At 36.5% G+C, this 15,300-nt stretch overlaps 1 pseudogene; it reads right to left on the minus strand.

Annotated features, from left to right (window-relative positions):
- Nucleotides 1–13,974: 13,974 nt before the first annotated feature.
- On the minus strand, nt 13,975–14,785 carry LOC116583172 (annotated as a pseudogene).
- Nucleotides 14,786–15,300: the final 515 nt, after the last annotated feature.

The following is a 15,300-nucleotide window of genomic DNA, read 5'->3' on the forward strand; positions in this document are numbered from 1 at the left end:
AGGACACCGGGATCATGACCTGAGCCCAAGGCAGACACTTAATTGACTGAGTCACCCAGGTGACCCTAACCCTTACATCTTAATATTGGGGTTTGTCATGGTGTTTTTCCAGGATCATCACAGTAATTGTGATCCCACATTATCCAGAGAAACTATTTGAGTAGATGAAATTTCATATCTTTTTTCAGTCAGGGCTTCTTTGCTTAGTTCAAAGAAAAATTTCTTGTTCCTCTTGTCATTTGAAGGGTATCTTAGCCCAATTTCTAATTCCACAGGATTTTGCCTGTTTTACCTAATTTTTGTCTGTTTTTTGGCAACATCATAGAGTCAGGGGGAAATGGTTTGGAAGTCCCTTCTCACACCACTAACTTCTAGGAATACAAATCAGGTTGGCAAATCTGGGAGAGTAACTTGATTTTATTTTCTTGAATACGTAAGTTTTTGTTCGTATTATAATTCAGAGTTTTACCAGTTTGTGTCTTTGTACCAGTCAATTTTCATTAACTTATCCAGAGCGAATTAATGCTTTTCTTACTATTCTTAAACATTTTTTTCGATCCAGGGAATTTTATTCCCAATATTTCATTATTCCTTTCAAATATTTTTGTTCACTCTTTGGAGTATCTACACTTTTTACTTTTAATCTCTATTTTCTGTGCTCATTTAATCATTTATACCTCATATTATTTTATTATTAATAATTTGGCAGAATGTCGGGTGAAAGAAACAGTGTTAGATTTTCATCCATGTTGTGTATTGACATTTTTGGGGTTTTGTTTTATTTTTTACCATTTTGACCTATAATTTCTATCTCTTTGTATCGTTTTAAATGTTACCTTTGTCTTCTGTTTTTCTTCTTTTCAGTTAAGCTTTTCTTTTTCCTTATACGCCATGCGTTTATGCTTAAAAGTTATATTGAAGAAGTTAAGCATGGGAGATTTTCAGCACTTTTTCATAGGTCCCTTTTAAATGTTTTCCATTCTTTTCTTGAGAAACTGCTGACTGTGCATTGGGTTAGGTTGCTATAAAGTTTCAATAAAATATAATAATCAATAATGTTTCTGGTTCAAGATGGTGTTGTAGGAAGATCCTGAATTCACCTCCTATACTGAATCAACAGCTGCATGTAGAATATTTTCCTCTGGAAAAACAATCTAAAAACTAGCTCAGAAACTCCTGCAGAATGGCTATCTAGGCAAAAACCACATCAAAGCTGATCAGAGGTTGAGACACACTGTAACCGCCAACTCCACCCCATTGTGGTGACCCACAGTTGGGCTGGAGTGCAACACCCGGAGAGTTCTCTTACTAATGAAGGGTTTAAAACCCTTATCAGGCACATCAGCTTTTAAGTCCTGTACCTGAGAGAAGAGCCTCCAGATAACCTAGCTTTTAAACCAGTGCAGTTTGTGTTCACGTGACCTGCATGGCTATAGCCCACTGAGAAAATATTCTTAAAGACCAGCATGCTCACATTCACTCTTCCCAGGGGCCATTGCTGAGACTGCCAGTGAAAGACTCCCAGAGTTTATGTGAGAAACTTATTTGCTTGCCTAATTATCAGCCTAAGGGGCAGCCATCTAGTTTAGACTGCTTCGGTGAATCTTTTGAAATAGAGGCTAGTAGGTGCCATCTTTTTGTTGTTTCTCTTTCTCACCCCAGCTTGCCAGTATCTCCCATAAAGGAGCTTTTACCCTTCTCTGGCCCTCAGAGTTTTGTTGGTGCCACTTGAGAGATACCTCTAGATCATCTGACTCTGGTGGCCAACAGGACTTATGCTCTTGAGTTCCACAGGACAATAACCAATCGAGAAAGTGTTCTTAAATGGCTTCCATCCCCTGGACACAGCGAGAGACAGCAGTCCAAGGAGATCTGTCTTTCTGAAAAAGAGGCCTATTAACTTACTGTCAGAGCTGCAGCCTTAGGGGCAGGATTCTAATTCAACACTCATCTAAGGGCTGACAAAAATCCTTTCCAGAGACCTCAGTTTTTATCTTCTTCTCTTCTCCTCCACTACATCAGTATCTCCTAGAGGGGAGCTTTTACTCATATCTGGTGCTTTGCTTTTTGTGGCTTCCACCAAGGTGGTGCCCCTTGTACATCTGGCCTTGACAGCCAAGGGGGCTTTTTGTCTCACAGGTGTATAACAATCAGAGTCAGTTCTTGGACAGCTACCACCCAGAGAGCCTTGTGCAAACAGCGGACTGAAACACATCCCCAGTGTTTCTTGGAAAGAGGCCGATTTACTTCTTCTGGAGCTTCTGCCTTAGGGGCATGCATCTGATTTGGAACACATCTATGGGCTTACTGAGGTTCTCTTAAGGGCCTGATGCCAGTAGCCCTCATTATCTGTGTTCTCCCTCTGTCTCACTTCAGCGCATTGGTATCTTCTACAAAGGAACTTACACCCTCGCCTATACCCCCATTTTCACAGCTGTCACTCAGGGAACACTTCTAGATTGCCTGGCTCTTGTGGCTAACAGGACTTATACCTGTGGTCCCATGGGACTGTATATATTTGCATACCTTAAAAGATATATGGTATTTGCATATCTTAAAAGCATACCCTAAAGGTCTGCCTTCTAATCAGCCTGAATCTGGGTGCTGACTGAGATCCTCCTCTTTGGGACACTGCCAGGTCTTGGTTCACCATCAACCATGGGAAGTCACTAAAAATAATATAGCCTGCCTGGGCAATCACAGTGGTTTACTCTTTGTGCTTCAAAGTTCAATGAGCTTTGACCTATGTTTAACATCTTGTATCTACCATTATGATATTAGGTGGAAAGTTTAAGTACACTAAGAAAGCCCTTGTGGTATGCCTACTCAATCCTTTCCCCTTTATCTGAACTCTCGCCAAGCATCAATCTTTTTAATCACATATACTTTTGCCTTTTCTGGAATATGATATAATTGGATTCATATACTACATAGACTTGTCAGACTGCTACTTTCTCTTAGCAATATATATCTAACATTTATCCATGCCATTTTGTGACTTAATGATTTTTTGTTTGTTTTTGTATTGCTGAATAAGATTCCATTGTATGAATGTATCCTAGTTTGTTTATCCGTGCACAGTTTGAAGGGCATTTTGATTATTTCCAGTTTTTGGTGATTTCATGTAAGGCTGCAATAGTTTTCAGTAGAATAATTTTATTTGGCTCATTTCTATAATATCTATTTCTTTGCAGAAATTTTCAATTTTTTTTATTATTTTAAGAGAATTATAATTGCCTGTTGAAGCATTTTATGATGTCTGCTTTAAAATACTTGTGGCATAATTTCAGTATCTGATTCACGTTAATGTTAGTATCAGTTGATTATCTTTTCTCATTCCCAGTGCTATTTTTCTGGTTTCTGGTATGATAGTTGATTTTTTTTTATTGTGTCTCACATAATTCTGGCTATTAGGAGATTCTGGGTTCTATTTAAAATGTCTTAATTTATCAGGCATTCACCCTGTTTGGTTGCAACATGTGGATCTTAGCCTACTTTTGTGGGCTATGATTCCGTGGCAATTTAATTTTCAGAGTCCCTGTGGTACTGTTTTGGTCTTCTTGGTTTATACGTTGCTGTTATGGTTTTTGCTGGTCCTGGCTAGTGCTGTAGGCATGGGCAGAAGTGATTTCTCTAGGCAGGGCAGCCTGGTGATTCTAGGTGGAAGAGAGATTCTTTGGCTGAAAGGGATGAAGAGGTTTTTAGTATCATGTATTTATTGTGTCACATTCTCCCTCCATAATATTTGCTGGCTGACTGGTCTTGAGGAGGTGGGGCGGAGGGTGTTAGTGTCTGGTGTGCAGGAACAAAGAGGCAGGCAACTTTGTTTTGGCAGTGTCCTCCTTGCTGATATATCTACCAACCCTGCAGCCTGGTGTTTCTTGGTGTGGAGAAGTTTCACTCAGGCTTTTAGGAGAAAGAGAGCACTCGCTGGTTAGTATCTTCATTCTAGTACCTTCCATTTGTCCAGTATCTCTAGGTAAATGAGGGGGAGTCTCCAGCCTGTCTTAGAAGGAGGTTACTGTCCCTGAACACTTATTATCACCTGGATTCTTGTTTCATAAAGGAAACATGAGCTTCCCTAGCTCACCTTCTTTTGCTAGAAGGTTACTGGACCTTAGTCACCTTCTTTTGTAGGATGTAGTGTTGTAGCATGTCCAGCTCCTATGTTTTTCCTTCAGTCTCAAAGTCCCTAACAGATCAGAGGTTATTGTTACACCTACAGGAGAAGAACATGAGAAAGAAGTTTGTGCTACTTTGTCTGTATAGGAAGGGAAAACCTTAATTCCTGTGTTGAATCCCTGGCTTTCTTATATAATCATTTGATAATTGGATTTTTAACAATTTCAATTTCAAGTTTTATCTATTCTATTTCGAAAAGAGTTTTTTTCAATGAACAAATAGACTACCAGTGTTTTTGTTGTTGATTAGTAAAATCCACCAAATTTCTGGATGTAAAGCCACCTTATGCATCATCAGTCTAGGTTTAACTCTTCATAAATACCAGAATTTATATTCTGTAGACCAAAAATCTAATGTTTTATACATCTGGCTAAGAAATACAATAGAGGATTAAAAATATCCTGCCTAGGAAAATGTATTACTTTTGTTTAGAAAAGTATCCTTTGTGGGTGCCTGGGTAGCTCAGTCGGTAATGCATCCAACCTTACTTAGCTCAGGTTATGATCTCAGGGTCCTGGGATCAAGCCGACATTGAGCTCCACATTGAGTGTACTGTCTGCTTCTCCCTCTCACTTTACCCCTCCCCCTGCTCATGTTCTCTCTCTCTCTCAAATAAATAATTTTTTTAAAGATTTTATTTATTTATTTGACAGAGATCACAAGTAGGCAGAAAGGCAGGCAGAGAGAGGAAGAAGCAGGCTCCCCGCTGAGCAGAGAGCCCGATGCGGTGTTCGATCCCAGGACCCTGAGATCATGACCTGAGCCAAAGGTAGAGGCTTTAACCCACTGAGCCACCCAGGCGCCCCTCAAATAAATAAATCTTTAAAAAAAAAAAAAAAAAGAAAGAAAAGTGTCCTTTGAAAGAAACTAAAGTAGCCAAATCAAAAACCTACACTTAATAAATCGCATAAAATCCAAAATTTAGCTTTAGAGCTCCATGTCCTGAGGCCGTGAAAGACCTCTTTATTTGTTAATACATTCCCCCAGTTCTATTCTCCCAATTCTAGTGAGGCATTAATCACCCTCACTGTCAAAAATCTGTATGTAACTTTTGTCCCCTCAAAACTTACCTACTAATAGCCTGCGGTTTATGGGAAGTGGCACTGATAATATAAACATTTAATGCACCTTATTTTATGTGTTATATGTATTATGTACTGTATTCTTACCATAAAATAAGTTAGAGAAAAGAAAATGTTAAGAAAATCATAAGGAAGAGAAAATACACTTACACAGCTGTATTTATTGGTACCCTAAGTTTATATCATCTTTTTACAGGTTGACTTTGTGACCTATCTGTTAGTGTACCGCCTCCATATGGTCCCATATAATACATAGCACTGTAGATGTCATACATATTATTAACAGTGTACATTAAAAGTGAAAAGATATGTAAATGTAATTTGTATTTATTTAGGGTATAAGGATTTATGCACTGATAAGAAAGTACCGGTGCTATGATCGCCTTATGATAGCTTTGTGTAATCGATACTATTGCTTCATGGTAACCTAGCCTATATGCTAATGAATGGACCGTTATAAAATTTTCATGGCATACATTATTATAGTCATATTCATAATACAATTGGAAACATTGTTACTTCTTAAAAAAAAAAACAGCTGCGATAATAGGTTGAGACAGAGTTTCTCCAATGACTACATGATGAACACTTGGGTGATGATGATTTGTGACCCAAAAATATGTCTCTCAGTTATTGCCATACAGTTATTGTATTTTCATATGAACACACTTACAAACATAACAGATAATTTTATTAAGTGCATGGCACAATGATTATAATTCTTTAAGTGGAGCTGGATAATCATTGAGATCTTCATCCTCATTGCAATTGAGTAGGCTAAAAAGGAGAAAAAGATGAGTTTGCTCTCTCAGGGCTGGCAGAGAAGAAAAATGTGGAGGAGGTTGAAAAGGAGGTATGAAAGGCAAGGGACACTTAGTATAACTTGACTGAAATACATTGTAATTTCTATCTGACTTTTGTTTTTCATTTCTCTATGAATATTTTGATATGGTACCACTCCTTCTTCCACGGTCTGCTTCAAAGCCAGTTTCCATATCACTGAATGTCCATGTTTTGAAAGAAGTCAGAAGCAGTCTAGAGTAATTGAAACCCTACAGACAGATTGTCTAATGTCAGTTTGTTTTCTGGTATTGCTTTTTCTATGTCTCCATGACCCATATCTTTAAACTTCTCACTCTCCACCTTTTTTTTTAATCATATCCACAATCTCCTTTATGATTTCTATGATTTTCTCTCTCATAAATTCTGTGACATCATGTACAACATTTGGACATACTTTTCTCCAGGAATTTATTGTTCGGGCTTAATGGCTTTCACAAATTTTTGTTTAACATGGATGGTATAGTCAATTGCATAATCTTCACAGACTTTCATGATGTTCTGTCTATCAGGATTCTCTAACGTAGTGTTGACAATCCTTTCAGTAGAGTAACATGTCTAATGAGCCTCATGGTCCTCGCGACTCCCTGAAATAGAGGCTGAATTAGAGATGTTGTGTTAATGGGCAAGTAGACCACATTGACACCTTTGATGTTGAACCCATGAAGTTCTGGGTGGCCAGAGGCATTATGTAATATCAGAAGAACATTATTTTTTTAAATTTTAATTTCATTTTAATTCCAGTATAGTTAACATATAGTGTTTTGTTAGTCTCAGGTGTACAATAGAGTGATTTAACACTTCCATACATCACCCAGTGCTCATCAGGACAAGTGCACTCCTTAGTCCCCATTACCTACTTAACCTATCCCCCACCCCTCTCCCCTCTGGTAACCATCAGTTTATTCCCAATGGTTAAGAGTCTGATATTTGACTGTTTCTCTCTCCCTCTCCCCCCACTCTTTTTCCCCCTTGCTCATTTGTTATATTTCTTAAATTCCACATATGAGTGAAATCATACAGCATTTGTCTTTCTCTGACTGACTAATTTCACTTAGCATTATACTGAGTCCATCCATGTCATTGCAAATGACAAGATTTCATTCCTTTTTATGGCTGAATAATATTCACCATATATGTATATACATCTTCTTTATCCATTCATTAGTTGATGGGTACTTGGGCTGCTTCCATATCTTGGCTATTGTAAATAATGTTGCTATAAACATACAGGTACATGTATCCCTTGAATTAGTATTTTTGTATGCTTTGGGTAAATACCCAGTAGTGTGATTGCTGGATCATAGGATACCTCAATATTTAACTTTTTGAGGAACCTCCATACTGTTTTCCAGAGTCGCTGCACCTGTTTACATTCTCACCAACAGTGCACAAGGGTTCATTTTTCTCCGCATCCTCACGAAAACCTGTTGTTTGTCTTGTCAATTTTAGCCATTCTGATGGGGAGGGGGTTGATACTGCATTGTGGTTTTGAACTGAAAAAGGCAGTCCCTTATGAGCATGGTACTTCCTGACTTCTGGGAAAGAACATGGATAGAACCACTCCAAATAAACGGTTCTCATTGTCCAGGATTTCTTGTAAAACCAAAGACCATCTTTCCCCTTCACAACTTGGGTATTAGCAGCTTTAAAGATAAACAGCAATCCCAAGCATAAGTCTGACTGCATTTGCGTAAAACAGTAGAGATTGCTTGTGCTTTCCTGCCTTCAATCCTGGTTTCCAGTTCTTTCCCTTACTAATAAATATCCTTTGTGGAAATGTCCCCCCTAGAACACCACACATTCATCTGCATTAAAAACCTGTTCATGTAGATGTCTTTTGTCCTCAGTGTTTTATTTATTGTTGTCTGGAGATTTTTTCACTGCCTCTTTACTGGCAGAAGTTTATCTTCTGTTCTTTTGATAATTTTTAAGACAAACTAATTTGTAAAATTATTAAACCATCCTTTACCAGCATTAAATTCTACAGCTTTAGTTCCTTCATCTTTTGCTTTAAGTTGTCATAGAATGACTTTTCTTTTTCTGGAGTCATATTAGAGTCATAAGTATGCCTTTCTTCTAATCATCCTGCACCCACATAAAAGCTGCATTCCAATAGGAGATACAAAGATATTTTGCAAAAAGTATAAGGATTTTGCACCTGCTGGTGTAGCTGTAGTAACACCTTCATGAACTTCTTTTTCTTTTTCTTTTTCTTTTTTTTAATCATTGTCCTTATGCTATATTCATTTATCTTGAAATGGTGAGGAGCACAGCTGTAAACTTCAATCTGCACCACTTTGTATTAAGGGCCAAATGGATTTTCCAACATTCCTCATGCACTTATACCACAGGTCTCAACCATGGGATAACCTCTCCACATGAAGATTTAAGTCTGCATAACAGCCTTACTACCTTGTGTATGGAAAAAAAAAATGGGAAGAAAAAGTGGGATAAATCCCCAAATGCTTATTATTTTTTTTATCAGAGTAGATCTAAACAATTGAGAAATACATACCAATGGCTTTTACATTTCAACCAGGCCCCTCATTCTTCAGAGTCACAAGTTAAGGATCAGGCAGTAAGTAGTCCAGTAATATTAATTTAGGGAAGTCTTTCCACAGGGAAAGGACGAAGAATGATACATAAGCAATCTAGTAACACTTGACGTTATTAACTTTTTAAATTGCCAGTGTAAAAGGCAAAACATGACATCTCATTCTTAGGAACTGCATTTCTTTGATTATTAGAGATGTTGGACCATCTCTAATATTTTTATACCTATTAATTACCAACTGTTTTGACAGTGTCATAGAAGGCAAATGTCACATCTCCCAAAATATCCAGTGGTGAGGCATCTGGGTAGTGACTCAGTCAGTTAAGTGTCTGACGTCAGCTTAGGGCATGATCTCAGGGTCCTGAGATAGAGCCCTGCAACCTATCAGGCTCTGTGCTCAGCAGGAAGTCTGCTTCTCCCTCTTGCTCTGCCCCTCTCCCCACTGTGCTTTCTCTCTTCCTCAAATAAACAAATAAAATCTTAAAAATTTATATATCCAGCGGCATTTTTGTTAAATGGGATTCTGCATATACTGATTGCACCATGCGGCTGACCAATATGAAGATGTTTTTCTTTCATTTCAAATAACTTGTGAAATGTGACGTTCTATCTATATATAGTTTGGGAGAATCAATCCATTTCTATAAATTAGTACAAAAGACAGGGGATGCATCATTTTCTTTTATGGTTGTAATGAACCTATTACTGGATATTGTCTGATCTGATATATTATGATAGGACTTGATTTTTCTTCTTATATTAACCACCAAAAGGTAAACATGTATTTGAACATTATAGTTCTTGATGAATAGACGAACTGTAACAAAATTTTTATACCTATGCAGAAGACACAAGTTTTCTAGGTTTTACTAGCAGTTCACATTTTTTTTTTTAAAGTCTGTTTATTGTCTGCATTCCTTTTTGATGTGATGTGTATCACTCTTGTTTTCTTTATAACATTTGAGTTTGCTCTTATGCTAATACATACAAGTAATAGGAACTAGTGGTGGCATGGTCATATAGAGGGTTGGGAGTTGGTAGGTTTAAGACTCATGCAGTTAACATATTTATGGAACAACTCTCACAGTCCAAATTCTATTTAATTTGAACAGCTGAAGTGATGAAATCTATCTCTGCCATTTGCTAGTTTTTTTAAATCTGCGAAAGTCACTTCTTTTAACTTTAATTTCCTCACTTACAGACTCGTTCAGATCACGGAACACAATAAAATTAAGAAAACTACTTTCCACATTTTAATTACAGTATACATGTTAGAGATTGCTATTATTTTGTAGTCACATTCCTTCTTCCTTTTGAATACTTTTTTTTAATTTTTCCTTGGCTTATTTGTACCATCTGCAATTCAGATAACTTATTTCTGCATGTAGGCTAAACAGAGATGATCTCTATGTGCCTTTTCAGATTTCCATATGTTGGAGACATCTCAAACTCCTAGTTGGGGTATACGGCAAATTCAGAAATGTCCTGATAATGAGTGAGTCCAATTATTAGGTTTCAAATACTGTCCACAGAGCTAGTTTTAGCCTGAGGAAAGATACCTCATTGAGGATTAAGTTTATTTTCTTTTTTGATTAAGCAGGCTCATCTTGGATTAAAAATACATACCCTTTGGAGATTGGTCAAACTCAAAACAAAGAAGATCTTTATAAAACTATGTCTTCCAGGATTTCAGGGCTTTTATATCCCCAAACAAGTGGCATTTATATCCCTAAATAAGTGGCGAGTAACTAACTAAATTAGTTTTCATACTCTTTGGAAGAGAAAAAACACTCATGGCAGAGACTCAGTAAGCAAAAGCCCAAATTCTAATAAACTCACCTGACCTTTTTATTTCAGATGCCTTAATTGTAAGGCGAATATTGATCTGAGATCTGACCCTTCCTTCTTGATTCATGCAAAATCCCATTCATCTGTGGTCCCAAAGGAGTAAGACTCTCAATGGGCCTTCCTACTTTATTTAGTAAAAAGAAAACTTATCTCTTGAAAAGCTTGAGAGATGTAACTGAAAGGATATGAAAATGTGTATGTGTGCTTTAGAGAGTGTGATGGGCAAATAAAGTGACATCCTTATTTGAGAAGCAAATTCAAATTGAAGAGATAGGAATACCAAATTACCTAATTGGATATTTTTCAACCCAACTAAATTTATTATGTTTTTTCCTCATCAATTACACTGGTAGTTTTTAAGATCAGCTTTATTGAAGTATAATTTATAAATAATAAAATTCACCCATTTAAGTTTACAAGTTGATGAACTTTGACGAAGATATTCAGACCTGTAATCATACCACAACACTATATAAAGTGTTTATATCACCAGAAAAATTTCCCTCCTGGTTTCCATTTGTCCGCTCTTCCCATCCACAGCCCTTGGCAATCGCTGATCTATCACTGTGGTTTTTCATTTCCCATAATTTCATATAAACAAAAGCATACAATATGTAGACGTTTGTGTCTGATGTCTTTTCATTTGGCATAATAATTTTCTGATTCATAAATCCTGTTAAGTGTATCAATAGTAAACTCCTTAATTCTGAGTATTATTCCACTGTGTTGTTATGCAGAAATCTCTTGATACTCACTAGTTGACGGACATTTGGGTTGTTCTAGTGTTTGCCTTTTGTGAATAATGCTGCCGTGAATAGTCATGCATACATTTTCATATGGATGTATATTTTTATTTCTTTGTGTTAATAAATACCTAGCAACAGTATTATTAGATTGTATGGTAATTCTTTTACTTTATCAGAAATGTTAGTTTGGCAAAAGAGCTGTGTTCTTTTCCGTTTCCATCATTAATGTTTGAGTTACCATTGCTTCCCATCTTCACCTAAACTTAACTGTAGCTTGTCATTATTATGCTTAGTTATTTCAGTGTATGTCTTAGTATCATATTGAAATTTTTAATTTGAAATTCAGTAAATGTGCTTTGTATGAGCTTACTTACCATTAGTATATCTTCTTTGTCTAAGTTTCTGCTAAATTTTTTTGCCCATTTTAAAGATTAATGTTTCCATATTGAGTTGTAAGAGTTTTTTAAATATATATTCTATAAACAAAACCTTGATTAGATATAAGGCTTTCAAGTTTTTTTCTTAATCTATTCTTTCCCTCTTTGTTCTTTAAGTTAGTCTTTCAAAGATCAGATGTTTCTAATTTATATATTTATATATATTTTATATATTCTTTAAAAAATTTATATAATTTATATATTTATATTTAATTTTTATAATTTATAATTTATATATATAATTTATATAATTTATATATTCTTTTTTAATTCTTTATTTTACGTTCTTTACTTAGCCTAAGATCACACAAAGCTTTTCTTATATTTTATTTTAGAAGATTTGTAATTCTAGCTTTACCTCAGAGTCTATGTTACATTTCAAATAAACTTTTTTGTAGTTTGAAAGAACATTAAGTTTATTTTATTCTTACTGTTTCCATGTGGTTAGTTGTTTAAGCACCATTTGTGGAAGTCTTTTTTTTTCCCATTGAGTTATCTCAGCATCATTTTAAAAATTTATGTTGATCATATATGTGTGTTTTTTAAAAATTCACAATTCTCTTCTATTAATCTGTACATTTCTGTGCTTATGCCAGTGCCACAGCATCTTGTTTACTGCAGCATTATAGTTAGTCTTGAAGTTATGTAGAGTATGCTTTCCAACTTTTTTCTTTTATTTCAAAATTATAATGGTTATTCTGAGTCCTTTGTATTTCCATGTAAAGTTTAGAATTAGCTTGTCAATTTCTAAAGAAAAAGTAAGCATACAAGGATTTCATTTGGGGTTATATTGGATCTCCTGTCAATTTAGGGAAAATTGATACTATGATATTGAGTCTTCCACCTTGGGCAGAACCTGTATCAACTAGTGTTATTCCTGTGAATGTGTTACATTTCATGACAAAAGGAATTTGGACATGTCATTAAAGTTACTAATCAGCTGAGCTTTAAATAGATTATTCTAGATTATCTGGGAAGAACAAATGTAATCAATCACTTGGGTCATTGAAAGCACAAAACAATGGCAGAATTAGAATTATTCGAAATCCAAAAGTTAATTTTTCAAACCAATAAAAAGAGAACTAAACAAAGAAAAGTGTGTATCCCTTTAATGATTCACATTTAAAGGTTTCATCTCTTTATTCTATTTGATTAAAGGGATTGAATTGAGTTAAACAGTGAATCATGCAAATTAAGTAGTGGTGGTGTTGCGTTGATATAACACACTGCAAATTACACACTGTTCCTGTGGGTTTGCTTTTTTCCCTCCAAAAATCCATCACCTCACTCTACTCATGGAAAAATGGCAAAGAAACCCAAATTGAGGGCATTCTATAAAATAAGTGATTAGTATTTTTTGGTAGTCTCTAGGTCATTTAAAACTCAGAAACCCTGAGGATGTGTTACAGAATGGAAGAGACTAAGAAGAAATAATGGTAGATGAAATGTGAAATGCTGGGTAGGATCCTGGAACAGAGAAAAAGTATTAGTGGAAATAAGGTCTATGATTTAGTGAATTACATAGTACAAATGTTTCTTTCCCTGATTGTTTGTTTGTTTGTTTGTTTTTGATATTTGTTCCGTTGTAATATGTTAACATTAGAAGAATGTGGATAAAGGATATAGGGGAGTATTTTATGCTATTCTCACAAGTCTGAAGTTGCTTCAAATGAAAAAAAATTAAAAATTGTAGCAGAATAATAAAATGGCCCACACATTGAAAAGTTCTGAGGACATAAGCATATGACAGATAATCTTTGATTGGTGTGTAGTTTTTCTTGATTAGGAAAAAAACGTTGCCTGCCCTTATAGGCTGAACCTAAGAATCCTGAATGTGACACAGAGCAAAGAAGGGTTGAAGCAGCACATAAAAGGAGTTTTTTTTAAAGATTTTATTTATTTATTTGACAGATCACAAGTAGGCAGAGAGGCAGGCAGAGAGTGAGAGAGGAGGAAGCAGGCTCCCCGCTGAGCAGAGAGCCCAACGTCGGGCTCGATCCCAGGACCCTGGGATCATGACCTGAGCTGAAGGCAGAGGCTTTAACCCACTGAGCCACCCAGGTGCCCCATAAAAGGAATTTTTATATTTCAATTCCAAATTTTACTGAATAGGGCTTCAACATTCAAGTAGTAACAGATAGCTCACCTGAGGAACATATCTGTACCAACTGGTTGATCCATCCCACAAAGCAAAAATACATCTCCTTAATTGAGCCTTTTTGGGAAGTCAATGTCTTAACTGAAAGGAATAACCTTAAGATTAAGGAATTTTTTTTTTTTTGAGAGCTTTGGGGGTATTTATTGAGAGTGGGTTCAGGTACCACCTGGGTGCTGGGCTTCTCTGCGGCGCTGGCAGGCATCACAGCTGGTGGGCCCCTTACTGCCACTAGTTGGTGGGCCAGACGGCCATGACCACGATCGCCACTAGCAGTAGCAAAATCACCATGATCATCCTGCAAGATGCTGATTTTCTGTCCACCATAGTCACGCGCCCGGTCTCTGTGTGGAGCTTCCCGTCTGTTCTTCACCAGGTTGGCAAGGTCATCAATTACTTCGTTTTGTTCATCCAGTTCATTCCCAATTTCCTTCCCCATCTGTTTCTGCCGACTGATGATAGAGGATAGGGCATCCAGGCCTGCATCCTGTTCTTGGATAATTTTCTGCTGCTGTTGCCAGAGTTCATCAAAACCCAAAGCTCTGGTCTCTTCTGGCTCCTCAAAGAGCCAAGGGTGGGGAACTCCTTGCTTAGCCCCTCCAGGCATCAGGCTGGACCTGATGAGATCTGGTTCTGCACCCTCGTTCTTAAAGGATGCCACAATAGTCTCTCTCAAGTTACAAGTTCATCCAGCAGGTTCTGTCTTCAGTCTCCTTCAAGCTGGAGATCTGATGTGTTGACACAGCTCTTAGCAACAGGTCCTTCAAAAGGGTGATCTTGTCCTTCTGATTTTGCAACAAAGTTCTGATGGTCACGGTAAGCCTGATTGTATTTTCACCATTTCTTTCATACTGATTTTGCTGTTGGATTTTCTCAGCAATCTCTTGCGCAATTTGGCAGGTAGAATCGTATGTGGAGAACCAGGGGTCCAGGGCCATCATGCAGTCCAAGATTAAGTATTTTAAGCAACATAATTTTAAATTTGGAAGCAGACAAGTTCTTGGAACTACTCTTAATTTATTCTATGGTAGGTGGCTGCCTGTTGTGCTTCATGTACATTAGGAAGTCTGAATTAATCTGTTCTGATGGCTATCTTATTAAATGTATGGGATTTTTCTTCATGCTTTCATTTGTTTCTCCTTAGCATTGTTTTTACATCTGCACGATTAAAGTGGTATTCTTGTTTCATTCAGTTAGTAGAAGGCTTAGAAATGTTTTTGACGTGAGCTAGCTATAATTTGATGTACTATAATAGATGGGCTTCAGGAGTCAGATTGCAGAACCATTCATGATTTTTTCTGCTGGAAACTCATAGTTTGTAATACCTGAAGGGCACAGTGTTAACTTTGCAAAATCTTTATTTCTTAAAAATAATCTAAGGTATGATGGAGCATTGAGATGCAGAGTGATTGACAGAATTAAAGAAAGATATGAAGAGAAGAAATAAATACCA

This window comes from Mustela erminea, chromosome X (assembly GCF_009829155.1).
Source record: "Mustela erminea isolate mMusErm1 chromosome X, mMusErm1.Pri, whole genome shotgun sequence".
Taxonomy (NCBI): domain Eukaryota; kingdom Metazoa; phylum Chordata; class Mammalia; order Carnivora; family Mustelidae; genus Mustela; species Mustela erminea.